General features: G+C 40.1%; 1 protein-coding gene across 14 annotated transcripts in view; it reads left to right on the top strand.

Annotated features, from left to right (window-relative positions):
• The first annotated feature begins 8,768 nt into the window (after positions 1-8,768).
• Positions 8,769-24,882, top strand: part of LOC116323575 (muscleblind-like protein 1) — a 68,396-nt gene continuing 52,282 nt past the window's right edge. For 11 of the 14 annotated variants that reach the window (XM_031743933.2, XM_039622486.1, XM_031743934.2 and 8 more), the window contains exon 1: positions 17,908-18,064. The gene's annotated coding sequence lies outside the window, so the exon portion shown is untranslated. Of the gene's footprint in view, positions 8,862-12,384; positions 12,613-17,907; positions 18,065-24,882 lie in introns of those variants that run through there. The other 3 variants (XM_039622479.1, XM_039622480.1, XM_039622488.1) reach the window with 3 other exon arrangements.

Here is a 24,882-nt window from a genome sequence, read left to right as displayed (position 1 = left end):
GTACATGTAATAATATGTAATAATATGTGAGTTGCTTACAAATAAGACCCCATACTAACAATTAGTTTGATTAAACAAAGTACTGTAATTTAAAAAGCTTGGTGCTAAATCCATGAGAGATTAAACTTGTCTCACTGGAAAATGATCATGTCCAAAAGGGCTCTCTCTCTCTCTTTCTTACACACATTTTCTAACCCTTTATATTAGCTCCAGTCATACCAGCCCGGAGACCAGCCCATGACCCCCTAGTAGCCACCAGTGGATACAGAAAAAGAATTATTTTCTCCAGCTAGTTGGTGAGTGTCGCTTGCTGTCACTACATGTAATGGCTTGCAAATGGCAAATATGTTGCTGGACTAAAAAGCTCCTTGAGATTGCTTTGGATTCTAGCAGATTGCCACAGTCACCTGTTGTTTATTTGTAAGATGCTGATTTGTTTGCAAATACTCTCTAACTACTTGCCAAGTGGTTGGGAAACTAAAAGGAGTACACCACAAATGAAAAAAGGAGATCCTTCACTGTTAAAGTAAAAGCTGTGCTTCACTGCTGCAGCAAACATGTTTCAAAGGATGCAATTTTATTGTTTAGGAGTAATAATAGGGATTGGATCCATAAATGTGCAAAATGTTGTACCGGTGTTTAAATGGTTGAGATTCTTTAGCCTTAAGCAGCTTCTTGACTGTTCCATCCCTGGACCTGCACTTAAAAAATCACTGACTGATTTTAACGCGCTGCAACCTTTCAGTATCATTTTTCACACAGCTGACTAATGACTAAACTTAAACATGTAGGGCTTACCTTATTTTACACTTAGCCCTTTTTATCCTGTGGTGTCTTTTTCCACAGTGCTCCCAACTTGTGACAAAGCAATAAACACTGCAGTAACTGTGTGATACTAAAGCTGGCGCTCTGTGCCTCTGCTGTACACTGAGAGTAGACAGTAGCTTGTATAAAATGCCTTCTACTTTGTGTTTAATATTTGTCTTAGTTTACATGAATCCAAACTGGACTAGGTAACCAGGTAACTCCTGAGGAGTATGGGTAATGTAGTCCCGCAGAGTGTCTGTCTCAGGGTAGGTCTGAGCTCCCTGGCAGAGTACTATAAGGGGATTGGATATGCTCTGCTAATGCTATTAGTGCTGCAGCTGGGGATTACTGTCTCCAAAGGAAAGGGGGAAAGAGTGTGAAAAGTGAGAAATCATTACGTCGGGGAATGTGTGTGTGACAGAAATTTGCATGTTTGGATCCATACTGAAAGAAAAACTTCGAGATTTTTTTTTTTTTTTAAAGGATATAAACATAAAACGATGCACACCAACAAAGACAGCAAGTCCATGGCTTCAATGCAAAGTGTGGTGTGATTTTTATTTTTTTTTTACATTTCTTTTGACTATCAAAGTACTCCAGAGATTTGAGTTAATTAGTCTATTAGGCTGGCCAGCACCTCTGAGAAGCAGACTTATTTTTAGCTAAAGGAGATATATATACATGTTGTGATTGTATTTTTTTCCCCTCAAAAATGGTAAAGTTAAAATTGCACACAGATTATTGGCTTCTCTCCCATTTGTCTGTTAGAATATTTTGCAAGATGCCAAGAAAGAAAACATTACACACACACACACACACACACACACACACACACACACACACACACACACACACACACACACACACACACACACACATCTATCTATCTATCTATATGTATATATATATATATAATGTACCTGTGTTCCTCTGGTAGCAGGCATATGCTATAGCACGTACATGAGAATGTTTAAATATGCATGATGTTCACTTTTAAACGGATGATAAAACAGTCTTTCTCAGAGACCCTAAAGGCAACAGTAAATCACTACTGAAAAAGAACATGTGGAAGATCAGCGAATTTCAGTATACAGTACATGTTACACAAAGGAGGCATGCTCTTGATTGTCCATCAGGCTTTCCCCGTAGTTATAAACCAGCTGTTCAAGAAGAATGCATGCCTTCAGGGTAAGCTGTTCGGATTCAGAAATGTAAAATAAAAAATTAATAAGTGTTCTAAATCACTAATCACTTCATTTGGTAAATATCATGGCGTTATGAATGTGTGCAGTGCGTGTCAAGGACTCACAATTATCCATGGCAAAATTATTTCACAACACATTTGTTTGTCCAATAAAACAGAACATCTTTTATACTGCCTGCTGCTGCTGGAGATGATTTTCTTAGGTTTTTCTGATTACGGCAGAGCTAGCAGTTTAACTCTTACATACAGTTTGAGTCAAATTTGACCTGTTTTGACAATAAAACACCTCAAATGTTATTCTTTTAGCCTCAAATTAGATGAATTATCCTGACGTTACCCGAAATACAGAAATAAATGAAAATATTTTTTGAAAAAAATTGGACATAGTTGTGCGGTTGCTACTAATTTTTATAAACCAAGACTGTTCAGGGTCAAATTGAACCCATATCTGTTCAGATTCATTTTCGATCCACCCGTGTAGTTCAGTGCAAGGACAATGGTGATTTTTGAGAAGCTTGAATCAGTCCCATTTCAATGAGTGTGGAAAACACAAGTGCAAGTCCCACACAGGTCTCCTACCACTTTTCCAACTACTTTGCAATTTTTTATGCTTTGTATTCTAAATATTAATAAATGTTAAATTACTATTAATAATTATAGATGGTACACTATTAAAAAAAAGAATCAGTAATATTCCGGCAGCTGGGGCGCCAAAATAATACCAGAAAATACCAGAAAATAACTTTCTCATAAAAATACAGTTATTTTCAGTAATGACAATACAGTTTGTTGCCCTAATTTTACATGGGAGTTTGCCTTTTTCAAGTGCTTTTAAACATTAAATTAGGAACATGTTAATGTGATTAAACAATGAAATTACCTATAAACAAGGTCAATGAATGTGGCAATATGAATAATACTTAAATGTACAGAAATATACAGTTAACAGTTGGTTTAAATAATAATGGATTGTGTGCCCTGGGACAGAGGCGAGGCTGCCATATCGCACCATCGACTCTTCTGGCCATCACCAGTAGGCGGTAGGTGAAGTGTCTTGAGCAAGGACACAACGACTGAGAGTGTCCGAGCCGGGGCTCGAACCAGCAACCTTATGATTACAAGGCGAACTGCCAACTCTTGAGCCACGATCGCCCTAAATAGCAATAATAATAATTATTATTTGATGTAAAAAAAGTTTCCATAGCATTACATTTGAATTTAACAGTTCAATCTTTCAAATAACGGACACATATTTGTGAAATCATGATACATTTGTGAATGTATTTTAACAATCTGAATATGCATATATACAGACAAATACATTTACAAAACAAGAAAATTATGTTTTATTACATTACAGTGATTTTATGTTAATTTACATTTGAAATGTGAAATCACAGTCTATTTATGTAAATTTAATGATATTCTAGAAGAACAGAACAAAACTGTAAAATACACAGTAAAATACTTTTATATTAGGATTTTTTTTTTTACAGTGCAGTTATGAGAATTGTTTTATGGTGAGATTTTATGATCAGTGTTTAACTGCTGTAATGGTTATACAAGGTTTTATAATAATAAGTTCCACTATGTTCCTACCATTTTCACTTTGTAAAATATAAAATATACTTAAATTAAAGTCATTATAGCTGTTGTGTTTTAAAGTAATAGATAATAGGTGGTACAAATATTTTTGCCCAGTATTGTAAACAGATTAGAAACCTCCTGCTCTCCCTGCTCTCTGAAATGTAAAGGATAAATCATCCATTTATTAATGCCAGATAGGCTATTTATACAGTCTATCTACTATCTGCAGTTCGTAATTCAAATACACTTGGAATTCTTGGAAATTTGCCCACATTTCAAAGTATGAAAAGGGCTACTATTGAAATAAATGAAGCAATAAAAACTCACATGTTTTGAAAAACCTCTAGAATTGGGGTTTCAAATTCAAGCCCATTAGTAGAGAAAGTCAGTGTTTGTTCATGCATTACTAATCAGATAAAATCTGCGCATAAACAAAAGTTTTTTGTACCATTGTAACATACTATAATAGCCAGTTAGTTGAAAAAGGTATGTGCATCTCTCAGACCAAAGCATTTCTTTGCTTTCTCAACTATTTCTAAACTGCCATGAAACCAAAGCCTTGTTTTTCCTCTGTTATCCTTCACCCGTCTGTCTCTATGTCTTAGCATCTGTTCTCTTTCTTCAGCGCTCTATTCAGTATTCATGTCTCCCTGTCCTTCCCTTGCCATCTCACACATTTACACATCTTTCTGCTACTTGCAATGAGTCTAGAGATTGCCCTTATTAATATTTACCAACACCAAGTTACCAAGGGCAATCTGCTGAGATTTGTTCACTCCCACCATAGTTTATGTGCATGCATCCATTCTTCTGTGGGCTTCAGACTCAGCGTGTATGTATATGCGCTTGGCCGGGTGTGTTTTATTTTTCAGAATTATAACTCTTCTCTCAGTAGCCTTGGGTATACTTCGATCAAACCCAAGAGTAACCTACGTTATTTGAGACATCAAGGCCTCCTTCACATACAGAGCCTTTCCTACTGTACCTCATACACAAAGCTTTTTAAGAGATTTATTTTGAGGTTAGCTTGAATCTAAATTTGATGCAGAGCCTTTTCTAACAGCATTGTTAGGTAACTGATAATTCTGTGTCTCCACATTTTATTCGGGTTAAGCAGCAACAAGCAAGGTTGCAACAAAATTACATTATTCTGTCTGAGTAGCACTTGCAATGAATGTTCTTCTATTGAACACTTTTCAACAATTTACATTATTTTCTCAACAATCGAGTGCCATTCATCTGTGGAAGGCAGTCAGGGGCGGCAGTGCTGAACTGCTTGTCAAGCTGACAGCCAGAGGACAATCCAACCTGGTGAGCAGATCTGACTGAATAACTGGAACAAGCAGGGTTATTTGTCTACTTGATGCTTATGTTTCTGATTGCATAGTTAACCCATTATTTAACTTTGTTGTCCTTTAGTGTGGTTGATGGTCCGTGTGGTCAACATACTCTGCTAGACCCACAATAGTGAAATGAACTACCCACTAAAAGGTTTAAAAACCTTCACACGAAATGCGTGCAACTCTTGGGGGGAAAAGAATCTAGGCATTAGTACTGTGACACTGAACACTGGCAGTTCTGGAGGAATGCACTTCCAATTATTTGTAATACATTCTGTTGCACTCAAGTTAATTGTTCTACCCTGCAGTTACAGTTTAGACATTTCCTTGTATGGTTTCATGCAGATGAATGATGTGTGATGAGATTGTGATTACAGTTCTGTCATTATGGAAACCTCTGAAAGCAATGGCAATTGGCCAGAGGTTCTCACATCCTTTCCTTTTATCGTCCATCAAGGGTGCTGAGCAAGATTTTGGTGGTAAATAATTGGTAAAATCAGTTTTATCGAGCATTACCCACTGTTTATCCTGCCTGTGCACATAACACAACTAAAAGTCTTGCACAGGGGTACAGGGGCAGGGATAGCTCAGTAGGCAGAGTGGTTGCCCCATGATCAGAAGGTCGGTGGTTCAAATCCACTGAGGTACCCATGATCAAGGTACACACTGCTCCCCGGGTTGGTTTGTTGGCTGCCCACTGCTTCACTGAGTGAATGGGTTAAATGCAGAGGAGTATTTTTCCCTATGGGGGTTAAAAAAGGTTACGTTCTTGTACATTCCCCATAAGTCAGTGAGCATCACGTGTGTTAGCTACGTTTCCTACAAACAAAACAACCAACTAACTCCCTTACCCCTCCAAAAAAGGAAAAACTGGAAAACTTGCTGTCCTGATGAATTCTTATGCGAAAGTGGCGTATGATTTACTGACAAAAGTCCCCACCTTCATGTTTTCAGTAGGTATCATTCATATAAACATTTACTATGCATTTTTCCATTTCTTTTTCATACAGGGATATATAGTGCGCTTATGTATTTTCAGCAACTTCTCATGTTTTGAATAATTTATACCCACATTAAACTAAAGTACCATTTTCAAATCAAAACAAAAAGTAATGAAAATATCAGCTCTGACAAAAAATTGCTTTTGAAAATGTGTTGCTAATTTTGAAAGAATTACTGGTAATTTGAAGTTTGACTTTGCCAAACTCTTGAGAGTTGCTGCTTTTTTCTTCTTGACATTTCACTGGTGTAAGCAGAACTTACTCAGCCTCAACAACCTTTAATTTAAGGGTGATGACAACATTTTGGCATTCTCATTGAGTTTCTAAGCCCTGGCAGGAAAAAGACTGATTAGCGGTCAGAATTTGTGCATTTGTGTCTCTTTTAAACAGTTTTAAAACAGTTTTATTGTAGACTTCACAAAACATAATTGTATTTATTTGGTTTTGATTTGTGATTGTTCTGCAATAGCCTCCTTCATATTGTTTGGATGATACAGCAGTGGCACTGTTGATAATCTGCATGTAAAGGAATTTTAAAAAGAATTCATCCCAGTGATGCTTGTTCATTCTGTTTGGTGTGAGTTTGTCTCAGCGGGAAGAGTCTGATTATTACAGAGGCAGACATCGAACCCCTCGCCCATCCCTGCTCCATTTCTCTGAGACAGACGAGGGAAGATGTGTTTAAAAATAAATGGCTAAATATTATTTTGCTGTCAGATATATTGTTTGAAAAGCCTGCTCAGACCGTCATCAGCAACTGGAACTCAAGTCTTGACTAGGCGTTCTGCTGTTTACAGATTAATCTAAGCGCTCACTATTTAATCACAGGTTCAGTGTTGTTTAGATGTATGATATAAAATATTTGCGGTCTGCTTCTACGGGTGTAATCACAAAAAGGGGTCTTTTCATTTTGCAAGCAGTATAATAAGGCACCCTAATGACTAAATCAAATGGCAACTGTCCAGCAGAGCCTCTACATCCCCCTGATAGCAGGGAAAGAATTCAAATATAAATGTTCTGGAGTTTCTCAGAATAAACTATGGTTTTAGTGCAGGCTTCCTAAATAAATTTGCATGTAATGTTTTTGTTCCTTCTTGCTACCTTGGTGTACTTGGATCCATAATGAACGGTGTCAAAATTTCTCATTTTTTTAAACTTTGATCAACCTTTGCAAGATCATCCATTGAAGGGTAATATTGCTGAGAATAAAGATAGAAAATATATGTGCATAACAATTCCCCCCCATCATTCTGAATGACATAAATACATAAAAAGATGTGCTTGAAATAAGATCTATCTACGCGGATACCGCTCAAACACCGTCTATAAAGGTCTTCATATAGAAAGAGGTGAGAGAAATATTAGCATAATACTCCTGGAACTGCCTCAATGAAAGTTTGTGACATATCATAGAGAGCCCCAAAATGATGATGATGAGTCCTCAGTCCATCACATCAGTGATGAGTCCATTCATCATTACCTTATTCCCAGATGGGGTGCCTCGATGGTGTTACCGTAATTACCTCAGACCATTATTATCCCAAACTCCTATAATGACTTCCCTTCTGCTATGATGATGACGTCAAACTTTTTTTTTTTTTATCATATGATGTCCACAGTACTGTAATTGTGCTTCCTGACTGTTTATATTTATTGTCAATCCCAGTGTAATGGGCTGAGAGTGACAGCACCTATAGGATTCAACTATGAACTTAAAATAATAGATTAAATCCAAACAACCTCTCAGGTTGTGGTTTTTGATTAATTAGTTAGTTGACTGATTTAATTAAATTTTTTGCACACTTGAAGATCGTTTCAGTTGAAACTCTTCTTGAGGTTAGCTCCGATGGTCTGGTTCGCCTTTTTTATTCAACTTGAATGCTCAAAGCGCTTTTGGCTACAAGTCTTAATCACCCAGTCACGCACACATTCATTCAGCACTTTTATCTACGGCTAAGCATACACTCACAGTCTGATGGATGAACAGGGGGCAACACTGGTTTCGCTATTTTGCCCAAGGATATTTCGACATGTGGACTGGAGCAGCCACTGATGCATCCACCAATTTTCTAATTGGTAGATGACCTACTCCACAGGTAGTCACAGCTAGCTGCGGCCATGGTGATGCACTGATGTGTCATAATAAAGTGATCTTACCGTGAGGTGTGACATAACACAAAAATAAGAACAAAAAATGCCCCCAGTTACTGGAACTTAAATGGGAATTTTTTGATCCTAGGTCTCATTTTTTTTGTTCCCTGGAGCTTTTAAAAATATATTTGTTTATTGTAATACTAACTACAACTCTTTTCGCATTTATTATGAGAGGGAAGTTTCTGCTCTGTGAGCAACCTTTTGCTTTCAAATTGTTTGCACAGTAAAGACATATAGCCAGACTTGTTTATTTTGTCTGGTAGCAGACTGGCACTAAACTATGCAAGCTAACGTTAGCTTCTAGCTTCCATGAACAAAACCTTTTTGTATCCAGCAGATAATGCCACATATTTAATTTGGAAGATTTTTTATATTAGATGCCCATCCTGATACAAGCCCGAATGGACTTCACAAGTTAGGCAAATGTGCAAACCAGATTGTGCAAAGTCAACACACTGGTGATAACTTTATGTTAACACCAGTTTTGTTTTGTCTTTTGCATTAGCTGGAAGATTTTCAGTTGTTGTCCCCAGGTTACCCAGTAATCTCCAAGGAAATATAAATGTAAAACTGAAAAATGTAGCCAACAAGGAAATGCTAAAAACTGCAGATCCTCGAGCCAGTTAGATCCTGCTAGGGCTAGTCAGTTAGCCAGTCACTGAACTGGCCCTACCCCTCATCTTTAATGGAATCATGTGACAAATAATGTAGCTTGCTAAGTGGTGCAACCCATCCAGAAAGTTAGCACTTCAATGTCCTTCAGTGTTGGTGAGTAAAACATTTTTTAATAGGTTTTTACTCAGTACTAATTAGCAAATATGTGTGTCTGTGCCACACATGTGGTTTTCTGGAAACACCTTGCTAACCAAGCTTCTGGCTGAAAAGGAGTAACTAAACCCAACTTGTAGCCAATGATGATAGTGGCTACATTCATGATTTATATAAAGTCTGTGGGTGTATTATATTTGTGAATTATCTATTGCAGTAGGCTACTTGCCACAGAGTCCCAACTCCCCACCCTGCAACTATGCTGCAAGGAGAAAAATAGCTTGCACAGATCAGATGGAGTTGATGGAGTTTGTAGTTCCTGTATACATTAGTCTCTCTAATGTATACAGGAATACTCCCAAAGTATAGTGTAGACAGGTGCACGATGTTTACAGTGCAGATGTGCTATAAAAATCTAAACCAAAGTGGACAAAAATCTAAGAGCTGCAATAATTAAACAGTTTCACCACCTTCATTATGCATAAACCTAATCAATGGCTATTGCGCTTAAGGGTAGCTAAAGTGTTGTTAATGAATCGTTCCAATGAGCAGTGAGTTCTCTCTCTCACTCTCACTCTTGCTCTGTGTGTGTGTGTGGTTAGTGTTAATGTCTCTAATGAATAGATGTGGCACCCAGAGTCTGTGGACACCTGCTACTACCATTAGTCCCAGAGAGCAGACTAATCATCCTGGCTTTCAAATCTGAGCAGGTGATTCAGTGTCCCTCAATTTCAAGGACCCTTCATTACACAGACCACCTGAGTGTTTAGCAATAATGCTTGTACTGATACGTGCTTCTTCTAGAGGCTAAAATGGAAAACCCATGGAAAAGCCCAGTGTATTGATTTAATTTAGTTTTCTGCCCCTCAGAGAATCGCCTGCAGGAGCAGCTTGAAACTTAGTGGCATGTTCTCTGCATACTTAAAGAAAAAAGTAGAGTTGTGAGTTTGCGTTGGCAGCTCAGAGAAGCAGGGTAACCCGTGACTATATAATTGTATATAGAATAAGAGCTTTACACTATAATTGTTGATTTAAACTTCTGTAGTGAATCTGTGTAGAGGCTATGATGTAACCTACACAGGTGGCCGACGTCATTGCCAGTATTCATGCCTGTGCATAGTGCATTATGTCTTAAATGACTTTGTTTCATATGCAGTGGCAATAAAATGCTGGGAAATTTTTCCCTCGTGGATTTAGAACAAACATTTTTTCATCCGTCGTGTCTTTTCACTCATTTGTATGTTCTCTCACATCCTTTCTGTTAGTTTTGAGAATTTGGTGCCGTCTGTGAGTTCTTATACTGAGGCTGGGGTTATTATTCTGTCACTGATCCATTCAAAAGGTATAATCAAAAAGTATTCAGAAATGCATAAGAGAAAATGATGATACTAAACAGGCCAATCACAATCATTATGGCCTACATAGAAGTTACATGTAGTTACATTTCTACACCACAAATTTAACACCAAAGTATAGATCCTATGTAATGCTGGTAGTAATTTAGGTATCCATCATACTGTCAAATTTAACTGCAGGTTTTGTCATATTTCCCTACTCCATGTAGCGCATGGTTAATAAAGATGAACATTAGTCGCATGTGATTAATTACTCCAGGAGTCACTCTCATGGTTGAGCATTGCTAGCTTGGCCTAAGTAAATGGTAAATGGCCTGTATTTGTATAGCGCTTTACTAGTCCCTAGGGACCCCGCTTCACACATCCAGTCATCCACACACTGGTGATAGCACGCTACATTGTAGCCACAGCTGCCCTGGGGCGCACTGACAGAGGCGAGGCTGCCGGACACTGGCGCCACCGGGCCCTCTGACCACCACCAGTAGGAAACGGCTGAAGTGTCTTGCCCAAGGACACAACGACCAAGACTGTCCAAGCCGGGGCTCGAACCGGCAACCTTCCGATTACAAGGCGAACTCCCAACTCTTGAGCCACGATCGCCCCCAGGTCACCCCTAGGTCACACCAAATTGTTAAAAGCAAATGACACAGGCACAAAAGGACTTAAATAATGATTTGAACATAAACATTTACGTCTCATAAATCCTTAGTATACTAACGTACAGAGCTTTTAGTTCATGGTTTCCCCCATGAGGGATTCATCTGCATTCATAAGTGTAAAGTTTTCCAAGTACAGGTCTCATTATCATGCAGCTCAAACAAGGACCTGTAGAGTTCATAAATATAAAGTTTCTATCATTAAACTAAAAATCTCTAAATTCAATCAATGTAGTTATCTTGGCATGCTTAAATTCACTATGACCTGTTGCCTCTGACCTCGTCTTTACCCTGGATTTCTGCCTTTTGCTGCCAAGCTCGCTGATTAAATTATTGTCAAAACAATTTCAGCAATCGATCCTCACTGATCCCAGTTCTTATCCGTTCCCATGGCTACCGAAAAGACAGAGAACATAGTGGGAATGTTTCTGTTCTAAATGTGGTCTACTAAGTTTTTGGAACATGCAAAAATACATGTTTCTGTTGATTAATTTGGGGTCAAATGGATTAGACGCAGAATGGTTTGCACCAAGACTGAGATACTGAGGGGCAGAGAGTGCGATGGAAGATGCAAAATAAACCTAAGTGAAGCTAGACGTTGAAAGACTGAGCGTTGGGGGTTACCAGCGTGATGGTTGCGCTGCAGGACTCAGCTGTGATATGCTGATTTACAGGGCCTGAAGGACAGCCACGACCTTCCACCCACTCTGTCTCCATGGGCGACGGTAGAGAGACCTCGTCTCTTTTTCTTCCTCAGTCTCATTCCCTCTACTTCTCATTCTTTATACTGCTCCTTTGCTGTTTCTGTTCATTTTCTGTCTATCAGCCTACAGTTGTTGATAAATCTGTGCACTAAAAAACTAACAAACCTCCAGAAAAGTGAATAGTGGAGGGAACTGTTAGTCTTTTTGTATGTCTGTCTGTCTGCCTGCATGAACATGTGTAGCCACCCAGTCATTTTCCTGGGCTATCCAGCTGTACTTCCCTTGTTTGTAATGTGACTGAAATGTGTTATCAAAGGGCAGCAGGCCTCAGTGGACTGGCAGTAGCAATGGAGAAAAGGAAAGAAACCGCAAACAGGAAGCCTGCTTCCAGTAACCATTACATCAACCCGCATGCTCAGAACACAGACACACACAGAGAGACAGACACTCGTTATCTGTCTCTCTCCTCTTTCCACATACTGCTCTTTCTTAACGTAAGAAGGCAGCAACAGTTAGTGGTCACATGACCACAAGAGTCTTTCCTCATTTCAGCGTCAGCTGGCTCCAAGCAGATGTGAAATCGAGGCATGCAGAGCGATTTCAGCATGTGAAGTATTTTCTTGTTTGACTCTTTATCAGTATTTTATCAGAATATTCAGTCTGAACTACAGCAGCAAAGGGGGGGGGGAGGGAAGCTGTTGCCATGGCAACCAAAGCCGCGGCAATCGTCATCACGAGGCTTCTTCTGCATTGTGTGTGTGTGTTTGCGTGTGTGTGTATGGACACAGCGTGTGTGAGTTCACCCTCCTCTCTTCAGACAGGAGGCGAGGACATCCCCCTCTAACGCTGTGCCAGAGAGGAAGAGAGAGAGCGAGCGAGAGCAGAGAGAGAGCCTGACTGAAACCCCATAATGCACCGCACGCTGCAGGGCTGAAGTCGTGCAGATTCATCAGTTCCTGTTCGAGGGGTTGTCTGTGAGCGCACACGCACTCATACGCCCAGACCGAAGCAAGAAAATACACAGACGTCCAGGCAGGTAAGACAGCTTTGCTCTGACCGCACAGATAGCGCCGAGTTTTTCGAGATCGTCTGTTTCTCTGTTCGCCCCTGCCAAGTGAGAAGAGAAGAGTGGCTCTATACAGATGCCAGGCTGTGATTAATATTTGACATGTTATGATCCCGACAACTTCTTTGCCTGTTGCTTGTGACTGCTGCTAAATTCTGTCTCAAAAAACCTGAAACTAGGATTATTCAAGAGGAAGAGTATATTAAATAGAGCGCAATCAAAATAGTTGATATGCCTGTGATATATCCATGTTAGTGTTTGGCTGTTACTTGGCTTGGTATTTGCATGTTTTTTTCCTTTGATCTAGCAGATTTGTTTAACTGTAGCCAGTTTGAATACACTGGGGGCGATTTTTGTGCGCGCTTGTGTTCAGATAGTGCTGGTTAACATGATGAAACTTTCAGGAAATTACAAACTGTAAAGCACTGTCATTCTGGACAGTTAAATTCATCAGATAAGCAGCGTAACAAGTTCATTTTATACTAAAACAGATATTTTTTTTATTGGACAAAAATATATTTATCTATTAAAAAGACAACAATTATACAGTTATGTAAAACGTATCAGTTTTTAAGGTAGTCTACTGTACATGCCCTAAATGACACTGTTGTAAGCTGACAGGTAAAAGGGTAGCTTTTGTTTTACGGGTCATTTTGCGGTTTAACTGTCACAGAGGCTTGTGACCATATCTCTTGCGCCAGAGACTCAGGCAACCTGAAAAGCGCAATTGCATCAGCTTAGCGCACACACTCTTAAACTTTTTTACCTCAGGACTCAACTGAGAAGTCTCCCCTCTGGGACTCAAGTGTAAAATCATGTTTCAACAATGTTAAGTGGAAAGACAAAAAAACCCAAAATCAGTCAGTAAAACTGCTTATTTTGGATTAAATCATAATTCCAGAAAGACATCTTTTGAATGTGTTTTCTGAGGAAAACACACAAAAGAGCCCTCAAAGGAGCTATGACACGAGGAACTGTATTTGTGTATCTTGCTCCTTTTGGAAACAATTATGTAGATATGGGATCTGTTTTTGCTGAACATTAACAGGCTATGCAAAGAGCTTTTTGCAAATAAAATTTAAAAAAGGACAGAAAAAAAGAAACTACAATGCAGATCGCACAAAAATGTCCATTTAGCACTGGCCGAAAACCACTTCTCTTTGCTCTTCCACTGCAAAAATCCACCTGTCAAATTCAAAATGGAATTGATTCTCTTTTTCATGATGGTTGCTTTCATTAACTGTCTCCCTCCACGATATCTGTTGCTGACTGTATCCTCTTTACCTCTTAATCTTCTCAGTAGCTGTGTTGGTGCTTAAAGATGTACTTGATTATTTCCAGGTTTGTTCATGTATGTGTCTACATAGCTGCTTTGTTGCATGTGTTTTCTGCAGACACTCTAAATGCCTGCCTGTCTTTAGTTAAAAGTTGGGGGCGGGGGTGCTTGAAAAATAGTGGTTTGGCTCAAGCAGATCGTGACAGTAAATCCAAAATTTCTCTGAATAACAGTGGTTATACCAGAACTATTTCAGTGGTGAGTTTGCGGGTTTAAGAGGTTTTAAAACAAATGATATTCACATATTCTACTACTGCTCTGTTATAAAGCTCTGTGTTGAAAGATTCCCTCATTTTCAGTACAGTCACACTAGCAGGGCCCCGAAATATGTCTGTACCTGTACACAGAGCTGTTTGCATTGAGGATGAACTTCTAGAAGGTTAAGTGTTTGTGATTAGACCTTGAATGTTTAACAACAGATTTGCTATGTCAGGTTGAACCTATATGATTTTCGATTCTGTAAAATCTTTAAGGTACCATAGTAGATCTTCTTTTGGTCTGAGCCCAACCCTGGCTTTGCTCAGCAGCATGGCTCAAAAGTGATATATGGGTCCAGATCTGCTCGTTCAACTACAATTGATGCTGTCTCTGGTGTTCTACTTAAGTTTTCCCTCATTCCTGCCTTTATTGACCTGGAATACAAGTTCCACATGTTCACGAGTCCATGACCTCATTTTGATATGATCAGCATGAGAGAGGATTGAACGTGTAACGGCTTATGTTCGAAAGCAGTGACTCAAAAGTCTTTTGTCGTTCTCTCTTCCATACACAGACATCAGCAGAGTGGTGAGCAGGAACCTTAGTGTGCAATAAATTATCTGCAATTGCAGCAATTATCTGCAAGTCCAAGACCTTTCACTGTGCCTTGTTTTTTCATCACTGTATTTATCCCTTTTGACTACAAGGCTGCCTGTGGAAAGTCCTTTTACTCAAACAATTCTAAAAGAACTGCGTTTTACTTGATTATTTCCATTTCATACTACTTACACTTTGTCTCAGATGGAACATATGCAGTTGAGATTCATACCATGGAGCTGGTAATCAGAGTACATCAGCTCCTTACAAATAGGGTTCAGTCAGCTTTAACATTTGTATACATCTTGCATTTTAAAGAACAAATAAAAATAGCGGCACTGTAACACTCGCACAGCCATTGATTTTCTGAAGTAAGAAATGCAGTTTTACATTTGAAGTTTGAGTAGCTTTTTATAAGACTAATCAATAGTTTTCTGTTAGCAAAGAGACAAGCTGCAAGAATAGTGTAAAACATGTCACCCCTAATGACATATCCACAAAACATTATCACCTCAACCTGCAGTTACAGACTTAGCTCTGCCTTCCACTGAAGCTTGTGTTACTGTTTGGGTTGACACCGAACACACTGCACTGGGAAGCAAGAGCTATTGCTGCACTACCCAGCCAACAGCAAGGGGCAGTGAGATCCTAGTTGAAGACTAATGAACACAGAATCTTTTGCTGTTAAGGAGACAAATATTTTTTGAGCATGTGGGGGTAGATGAAGTATATATATTAAGTTATTTTATATGTCTCTAATTGACCAAGATGAATATTAACTGCCCATCCATCCATCTATCCATCCATCCATCAAGGTACACCCTAGACAGGTCACTAATCTCATGCAGGGCTAATATATAGAGACAGACAACCATCCATACCCACAGTCAGTTCAGAAACACCACTTAACCTAACCCCATAGATGTGTTTAAACTGTGGGAGGAATCCCCAGAGATCTCACGCAGTCATAGGGAGAACACAGAAGGGCCTCAGCCTGGATTTGAACTCATGAACCTTCTTGTTGTGAAGCAACAATTCTAACCACAATATTCTTCTTACATTTAAAAGGATCATTTTAACATTGTAATATTTGCCGTGTTGCCTGCAGAAGTGTTGATGAGTGTTCTGAATGAGGTAGATGAGTAGTTACACTATGTACACTTGCGTAATTTTGACAGGATAGTTTCAAATCAAACATGGCAAGTTGTGCACTTATTTGAAGTAACAACGCTGCATTTGAATGTGTCACATTAACTGTTGCATTTTTTGGACATTTACAACTCGCCGAGCCTCTGAAACACATCAAGTACTAAATTCTTCTGTGTTGAAAACGACTATTTTATGCACATTAACACCAAACGCAGCCACATCAGCAGCTGTTAATATTAGCTGACTAGCAGTGATGTAATTGCTGATGAGGGTTGGTTGTCCTTCCCACGCTGCTTCATAATTAAGGGCGAGAAGTGTGGATCATTCCAAATTGACCTTCCTCACTGTTATCATAAGTACACTATTCCAGCATGCACTCATCAATAGTCCGACTGCAGATGATGCTTTTTCCAGTGCAAAAGTAAAAATAAAAGATCACAGTGCAACATGTACACATTTGGAGACACAGCACCCCAGTTGAGCATAGTCCTGTAAGCCAACTACAGGACCTTTTTTGGGCACAGAACAATGACTTGCCATCTCTAAAATCTGAATTCCATATTGCTGGTGTCTGTATTGTGTTGCTTTGACTCTATGAGCGAACCGATAAATATTTATAGAAGCTGGAGCTAAACACTTAGAGCAGCGCAGAGATCCATCATAGGTGCCTTTGAAGGCGGGCTTTAGGTTGCTGTTCAGTCAACACCTTTCACTTACTGTCTTACACGCACACACCAACACACATGCACAAATAAATAATATACAGGATGAAATACTGCTGCCATAAGTCAGTGATGTGGCTCTGAGTCACTCGGCAACACCCACCCGACACACACACACACACACACACACACACACACATGCATGAACACACACACGCATGCACCTCTGCAAAAACAACGCCAGATATTCACACATGCTCACACACATACACACATGCACCTGACGTAGTGTTTGATGGAGTTAGAAGCCATGGCAACAGAGCTGTGACTCTTGCTGTCCTGTGAGTGGACTGAAGCTGTGGAGGAGGGAGGAGAAAGCTAACAGCCAACACGGCTTCTCAAGTGCAGCTATATTTATTCCCATTCTCTTATTCCTTGCTTTTTCCTCTTCTTGCCTTTCACAGCAGCTATCTTTATGGTGCTTTTGTTTTACTTCAAGACCGTTAGAAAGACTATGAGGTTCAAAAAAGGAAAAAAAGAGAGAAAAACTCGACCGAGAGAGGCAGAAGAGAGGTCAGGAACTATGTATTTTTGAAGCCATCGATTGCAAAACCTGACACATCATCAGAGGGAATTGCGCTGATTCTCCCAGCTGCAACCAGACAGCATTCCGGATAGCATCTTATTTGTTGACATATTATTTTTATCTCACCCTTCTCATTTGCTGCCTCTCCCTTTTTCAGTCACAAAACAAACCGCTATAACTCTTCCTGTCTTTTTTTTCAAGTCTCTGTGTATTCCTCCTTTGCAGTTCTCTCTCTTTTCCTGAGAGCGGGGTGGTGGTGGAGGCGTGCAGGTGGACAGGTCTCGCAAACATCATCTGTATAAAATTTACTGACTGCAGATACAGATTGTGGAGCGACAGAGAGGGAGGTGTCGGAACAGTGCAGGTGAATTGCATTTCGGTCTCTGGTAGCACTTTCACGGTCTGATTGTCAGCATTTGTTAACATACACACGTGCACACGGATGCATGCACTCTCCCTCGCGCTGCCAAATCGTAGGAACGTGGCTGTTGACAGCAGAAGTTTGTCTGTTCCCCTGCGTTGCCCTCCCTCTCTCCTCCCCTCCCTCCTTTGCGTACGATCCAAGCACGGGCTGTGAAAGGTGAACTTGCAGCCTGCTGTGGATAAATTATGTGTGACATGTTTAGCTGTGCTGCCTTATATGGAGACTGGTGTATCTGAATACTGTAAGGCTCTGCCAAGAAGGAAGGAGGGAGAGAGGGAAGGAAGAAAAGGAGGAGGAGGAGGAGGAGGAGGAAGGAAAAGAGGCAAGGGAGTGAGAAAGCGAAGGAAAAAGGAAGGAGGAGGGGGCGGTGGCAGAGGGAGTGAAAGAGAGGAGTGCCGCGAAGCAAGCATGAGGTTTTCGCTTTCCATTCTCCCCTCAGCAGCAGTCAGATGAGTCCATGCAGAGATACAGTAAGTCTTGCTGTTTACTCAGTTTATATATGTGTGTGTGTGAGTGTGTGTGTTTGTATGGGTTATGCGCTACTCTGTGTTAACAAGACTAAGTTGTCCATTCTTACTTTTTCTCCTTTGTTCTGCCGTGACTCGCTTTTGAAAATTTTTATTCGCCATCTGGATGTTGAGTGTGTTGATGTGTTGATGGGTGTTTGAGTGAGTTTTATGAGTGTTTCTAAGTATGTGTTTGCCATGTGTGTACATGTGCAGATTGACACCGCGCCTCGCTGCTAATGTGTGGTAGTTTGAGGTGCGAGAGCTTAAATGTGAAAAAGAGCTGAGCAGACAAAAAAGAATGGGTAAGGTTGGTGTTTAATGTTCCGCAGAGTAGTTAGCGCACACTCACGCACAAAGACACACACACTCACACTGACACACATTCCCTTTTCTGGCAGTTTACACTGTGTCTCTGTCTTTTTTTCGACTGCAATAAAGTCCCTGTTGTGTGAAAACTGCTGGTAACACTAATTCTAAATATGCTCTCACCCTGATGGATACCTGAATGAGAAACATAAATACACGCACACACACACCAACTCAATCTCTGACTCGAGAACAGTCCTACACTTCTGAACAATAGCAAGGCTACTGGTGTTTACAGTGCAGCTGCCCTCAGGAGATGATCTGAACGTTACTCAGACTGACACACAAATGCACGTGCAAAAAAGAAAAAAAAAATCTGTTGAATATTGCATATAATGTAAAATATGCACAATATGTACAGGGCTTAACTGTGTGTCCGTTAAGAAAAGTACATTAAATGCTGTTGTCTTTGCACCAGGATTGGTTAGGAAATGAGGAGCAATCGTGTGATGAAATTATGATTATTACATGTGCATAATTTCTGTTAAAAAAAATGTGATTCCCAGTTTATCTTCATGCACATCTCATTTGCCACTCATCTACATACATTTTCCACACTGCACAAAAAGGGGTTGTGGTGCATGATGTCTCTTCGATGACAGAATGGAGGGTTTCATTTTAAGCTGCATGAGTGCCTCACACCTAAAATTCTCTGTGAAATCTTTTGAACTTTTTGATTTTTTTTTACACCAACCCACTTATCAAAAAGAAGGTAAAATATTAATTTATCAAAGGCACAGCTTATAGCTGCTCACATTTAGGACTATACCTTCACTTTCCGGAGCAATAAAAACACAATAAAAGCATTGCGGTGGTTTACCGGTGAAAGACTTATTTTGATGCCGGGAGGTGATTTTCCCTTAATGGTATCTTGCTCCGGTGTCATGGCAATTGATAGTGACTCACAAAATTGAAAATACAGGTTTAAAATTTAGAAGAAAAAAAAATGCAATGATGCCTGAATGTTGATTGTTTGTGGGCGGCACACCTACTGATATGTATAGTGGTAGAAGTAAAATGAGTACCATATTTGAGCTCACATGCACATTTTTGTTATTTACCAAACTGACGCTCCTTGCTGCTTGTTATCAATCATTATCTCCACACCTGCCACTCTCTTTCACAGTTTTACTTTCTCATATTGCACATCTCTGTCTCTGTCTCTCCCTGCAGCTTTCAGTTTTATTCTGTCTCTCAGCTTTTTTTGTGGCTCTCGCTTTGCTTCTTTTTCAGTCTCTGAGTCGGTTGAAAGAACTTCTCTGCAGATCAGAGCAGGCAGATCTACAAGGTCATTAGGGTATAGAACAGCGGCGTGTGGAGGCACTCAGATACATACTGAATTTCACAGCACGCATAACTCTGACTGATCAACTAGGAGCGTGTAAGACAAGAAGATGCTCTAATAGGGAGAGTGAGAGAATGCTTGATTACCTGCGTTTGTGAATTTTTTTGCAATTAAAAAATGTAGAAAAGGTCTGTCCTCATTTCTCATCCTCCCCCACTTTCTAGTTTCATCCACCACCTCTTCTGTCCTTTCGAAGTGATGTCATCTCCCTGCTGTCTTCAGCAGCCACGGGGCAGTCTGTTGAATGCAGATGAGCAGTGTGTTTGTTTGAAAAAGCTAAAGTGTATGTGCATAACAACATGAGCTCACCCTTACTCTGATTTGCATTATTCAGTTACCAGAAAATAAGAAAATGGGGTGGATGCTTTGATCAAGGTGAAAGCAAGAGAACGTGAGCGGACAGGACTTTGAATCCCAAGCCTCAGAAATTCGACACAGTAAGTGGCAGATAGACAGCCACTCAGACAAATGGTTGGGGAAGTCCTACGAGGCCATTTGGCGAGTGGCAAAATCACAGTGAGTCAGTCAATGGTGTATGATTGCTGTTTTCCCTGCAGTCTGCAAAGCTGTCACCGGACTAATGCACACTAGTGGAAGATGTAATCTATAGTAAATACAGTTGGCTCCATAGAGCAGCCCTCTGTGGTTTCTACAGATTAAGGTGTCAAACAGAATCGCTGGTCAGAGACAGCTGAAGAGTACAGATTATCCCCATGTTTGACCAATTGCTGATCTGATGACAAGCCATGGATCCTGCATTTCGTATGTGGGTGTGGTGGTGATATTTTCTTCTGAGAGCACCACTTCTTTGGTATTTCCTCATTTGATCAAAAATGCCAGACTCTTGGATGTGGAAAAAAGTCCCAGAAGGTCAAATCATTAGCATTAATAATCTTCATCTACTGAACTTTACGTTACTTTATTAAGCTTTTTCAGACTTCCATTCCTAATCGGTGATCATCTCACAGTTACTAATCTTTTTTTTCTATAAAGGAATTCCACAGCCAAGTAGCTCATAAATAATTCTCAGTTTGCTCTACCTTTTGCACCTTTTGCTGGCTGAAACATTTTCCTCACTCCTCTCATTATTTGCAAAATATCTCTTATGTTTCTCAGGCCATGCCACCTTCCCTCTCCTCTGTCTACCTGTCTTTCCATCTGTCTGTCACTTTAACTGTGTCGCTTTTCTTTATTATAACTTTTGCATTCACCTGTCTGCCTGTATTGTCTTTCGAGGCTGACATGTCTCAAAGCAAAACAGACTTTGTTAAACTGAACAGTCATGTCAATGACATCGATTGTGTTTGTGCGTTTGCTGAAAATGGCCCTGTGCTTGAAATGACACATGCTGAGATGCCAAGTGAATTTACAATTTAGGCTTTTTTTCCTTTAAAAAGGGCCCTTTTTCATGAGCATCTGTCTTCCACCTTTCCAGCCATTAAATCTATATCCCCTGGACATCTTCTTCTATCACTCACTGTCTCTATCTGTCTTTTGGTCTGTGACTCTTCCTCTCATTCTCAGCGTTTTCCAATCTTTCTCAATCTACCCTCCCACCCACACTTTTTTGCACACATATACTCATACACACACCACCTCCATTGCTATTCCTGAGAGGAGCAGACTGGTCTGGCAGTGGGTTGGTTTATGTCCATGAACTCAGTGACACCCTTGCTGCTGCTGCATTACACCAGGCTGGCATCACCACAGCAAAGTAGCCGTACTGCAGTGAAGGAGGAAGACAATGTGTACATCCACTGAATATATGTGTACATGGGGACTGCATGTAATCCTCTTTCCCTGTGTAGCATACCAAACCACATATCTTAACCATGAAATCTGTATGATCTCACACATCCCAAGTCATATGAGTGTGCTACAAGTGCCTCACCCCTTCTGTCTATGTGCATGTCAGGCTCTTTAAACACTTGTGCTGATACCACAGTGCAGACGACAGCTTGCACACGTGCCACTTGACTGCCCCTTGTCATCTCCCCTCCCCTCTGTTTGTCTTACAGCTAAAGGAGGGAGTCACAGACTGTGTGGTTAATGTGTGTGTGTGAATTAGAGAGAGTGCACGAGAGATAGTTGATGTTCATATGCATACGTATCACTATATGGTAGTATCCTGATTAAAAATGCACTTGGTGACCTTACGTTTATCACTACAGTTGTGTTTCCTCTAGCTGATGCAGGCCTGCTGTCTCAGTGTTAATGTGTGTGTGTATGAGTGTCGCAAACTCGGCATCAGGATGAGGTATAAGATTACCCTGATGGTACAGTCTGTCTAACCGTCATCATAATGGAGTATCATTCCACAATGACTAACACTCAGCTGAAGACTGTCAGATCAAATCTCCAGCTTGCATGAGTGGGACATTGCGTTTGTTTGACAGGGTTCATGTGTGAGCCTTATAATTTCAGTTATACCCCCGGCAAGGTATTTGAGTTCACTTGTGCATGACTAAGATGCCCATCACTGTTCATCTAGCAGCTTGAAAGGAAGGGAAACCAAGCAAAGGCTTTATTTTCACTCATTCAAGAGACCAAATCAGATTTTTCTTGCCTAAAATCAAAGAGAAACTAATGCAAAGTTTTTTTTAATAGCACCAAATCACAACGACAGTAGCCTCAAGACACTTTATATTTTATGATAAAGACCCTAAAATAATACAGAGAAAACCCCAACCATTAAATGATCCTTTTTGAGCAAACACTTGGTGATAGTTGGGAAGAAAAACTTCCTTTTAACAGGAAGAAACCTCAAGAACCAGGCGCAGGGAGGGACAGCGAGGGGCGGGACAGAGGACAGAAGACACACTATGGAGGAGAACCAGACATTAATAATAACTAATGTAATAGTTAATCTATTAACTAATAATAAAAGGGAAAAAAACATTCAGTGATCATAGGAAGTCCCCAACAGCCTTAGCTTATTGTACTGTAATTGAGGGAGGGTTCAGAGTTACCTTATCCAGCCCTAACTTTAAGCTTTATCAAAAAGGGAAGTTTTTAAGCGTAATCTTAAAAGCAGAGAAGGTGTTTGTCTCCCGAATCCAAACTGGGTGCTGGTTCCACATAAGAGGCCTGAAAGCTGAAGGCTCTGCCTCCCATTTAACTTTAAATATCCTAGGAACCACAAGTAAGCCAGCAGTCTGAGAACGAGGTACTATGAGGTCTTTAAAATAAGATGTGACCTGATTATTCAAGACCTTATAGTATGTGAGGAGTTTCAAATGTGATTGTTAGTTTAACAGAGAGGCGATGAAGAAAAGCTAATATGGGAAAGATATACTCTCTCTTTCTAGTCCCTGTCAGCACTCTCGCTGCAGAACTGCGGATCATCTGAAGGCAACAATCCATTTTTCGTTGTCACTGTGACATTTGATGTTTTCGTATAGAGGAAATTAGTTTTTTCTCTAATTAGGACTGCATGTAAACCTTCAATATAACTTGTATTCAGAAAACAAAATCCCTCATCATGCAATATTCCAAAACAGGTCAGAAACGACACCATTAATCAAGTGTGTTAAGTCATATCACATTAAATTTCAATTTTGCAGCACAGAATATCTGTTATTTCCATTATTAAAATGTATTTAAATAGTATGCACCATTCTGGGCCAGAAAATAACCAAAACAACTTTTGAAACTACTTGAATAGATGTGTGGTTTAAAGACCAGACCAGTGTTGCCTCACTGCAAGAAGGTCCTGAGTTCAATTCCACCACCTGGCCTTTCTGTGTGGAGTTTGCATGTTCTCCCTGTGTTTGTGTGGGTTCTTTCTGAAAACTACGGCCTCCTCCCACAGTCCACAGACATGCAGTTAGTGGTCATTCCAAATTAGGTGTGAATCTGAGTGCAAGTGGTTGTTAGCCTTATGACAAACTGGCGAGCTGTCCAGGGTGTACCCTGCCTCTTGCAAAATAGTAGCTGGGATAGGCTCCAGCCCCTTGTGACCATGGAAAGGATAAGCAGAAGAGAATGTTTGGATGTTGAAATGCTGTTGTATTAAATTAAAGAAATCTGTCAACATGTATCGTAAGAAATAAAATGACAGAAATCTGTAAGTTAATAACTTTGTCTAAAACTCAAAAAGTTGCAGTTACCAGTCCAAAATCTATGTCCTTCACATTTTCCACAGCCATCCAATGGTCCTTATTGGAGCCTTTGCCGGGCTGATTCTGGCCCCCGGACCTTATGCTTGACACTCCTGCAGCAAAGCTATATGCATATATACAGGCATTGTCTCCTGCCGTTGCGCTACCCCTGCTCCTAACCACTGCAGCCTCATTAATGGACAGCCCAGTGGCCGTTCCCGATGTCACAGTGTCATTTGAAAACTCTGTGTCTTTCCCTTATATTGCTATGATATGAGCTTGGACCTGACACCATTAACCACTTTGTCCTTGCTTTAAGCATGGTTTATCTAGTTGCCGTGGCGATGGTGACCTTGCAGCACATTACTGTGGTACTGCAGCATAAGGTGTTGTGTGAACAAGGAATGAGTATAGAGACAGCGAGAAGGAGAGATAGAGGGGGCTGAGACAGTGGGCGAATAAAACGAGGACAGCTACTATTAAAAGACTAGCCACGTTCACAGAGTTGTTTATGTCACATGATACTGCGAGTGCAACTTAGCAGAAGGCGAGCAGATTTGTTTGAAGAATAAAGACTTGGGGAGAGAAAAATAAGTGAAACACCGAAGCATGCATGTGTAAAGAAACAGAAAAGGAGAACAGGTGGAGATTAGGGTACGAGAAATGAAGAGAGATGAGAAATGTTGAAATGGTATCACAGCAGAATGCCAGACGTGCTTTTTAAAACTCGGCTTTTTCCCCTCCCTGCTTTCCCCTTTGATTCCTCCTCTTGCGTATCAGTGGAATTTGTTTACTTAAATAACAACAAACATGAGAAGTTAAACAAATAAATAAGGTTGGAGGTTAAAAATACTTTACAAATAAATACAGGCCCTTTGGAAAATTAAAATCAGAGCTGACATTAAAAGGACCTCCAGTTCACACCTTGATTTTCCTTGAACATATTTAAAAAAAAACCCTGCAACAAG

The sequence above is a fragment of the Oreochromis aureus genome, linkage group 14 (assembly GCF_013358895.1).
Source record: "Oreochromis aureus strain Israel breed Guangdong linkage group 14, ZZ_aureus, whole genome shotgun sequence".
NCBI classification, from domain to species: domain Eukaryota; kingdom Metazoa; phylum Chordata; class Actinopteri; order Cichliformes; family Cichlidae; genus Oreochromis; species Oreochromis aureus.
Note: the sequence above shows the minus strand (reverse complement) of the source record. Positions and strands in the feature narration are given on the sequence as shown.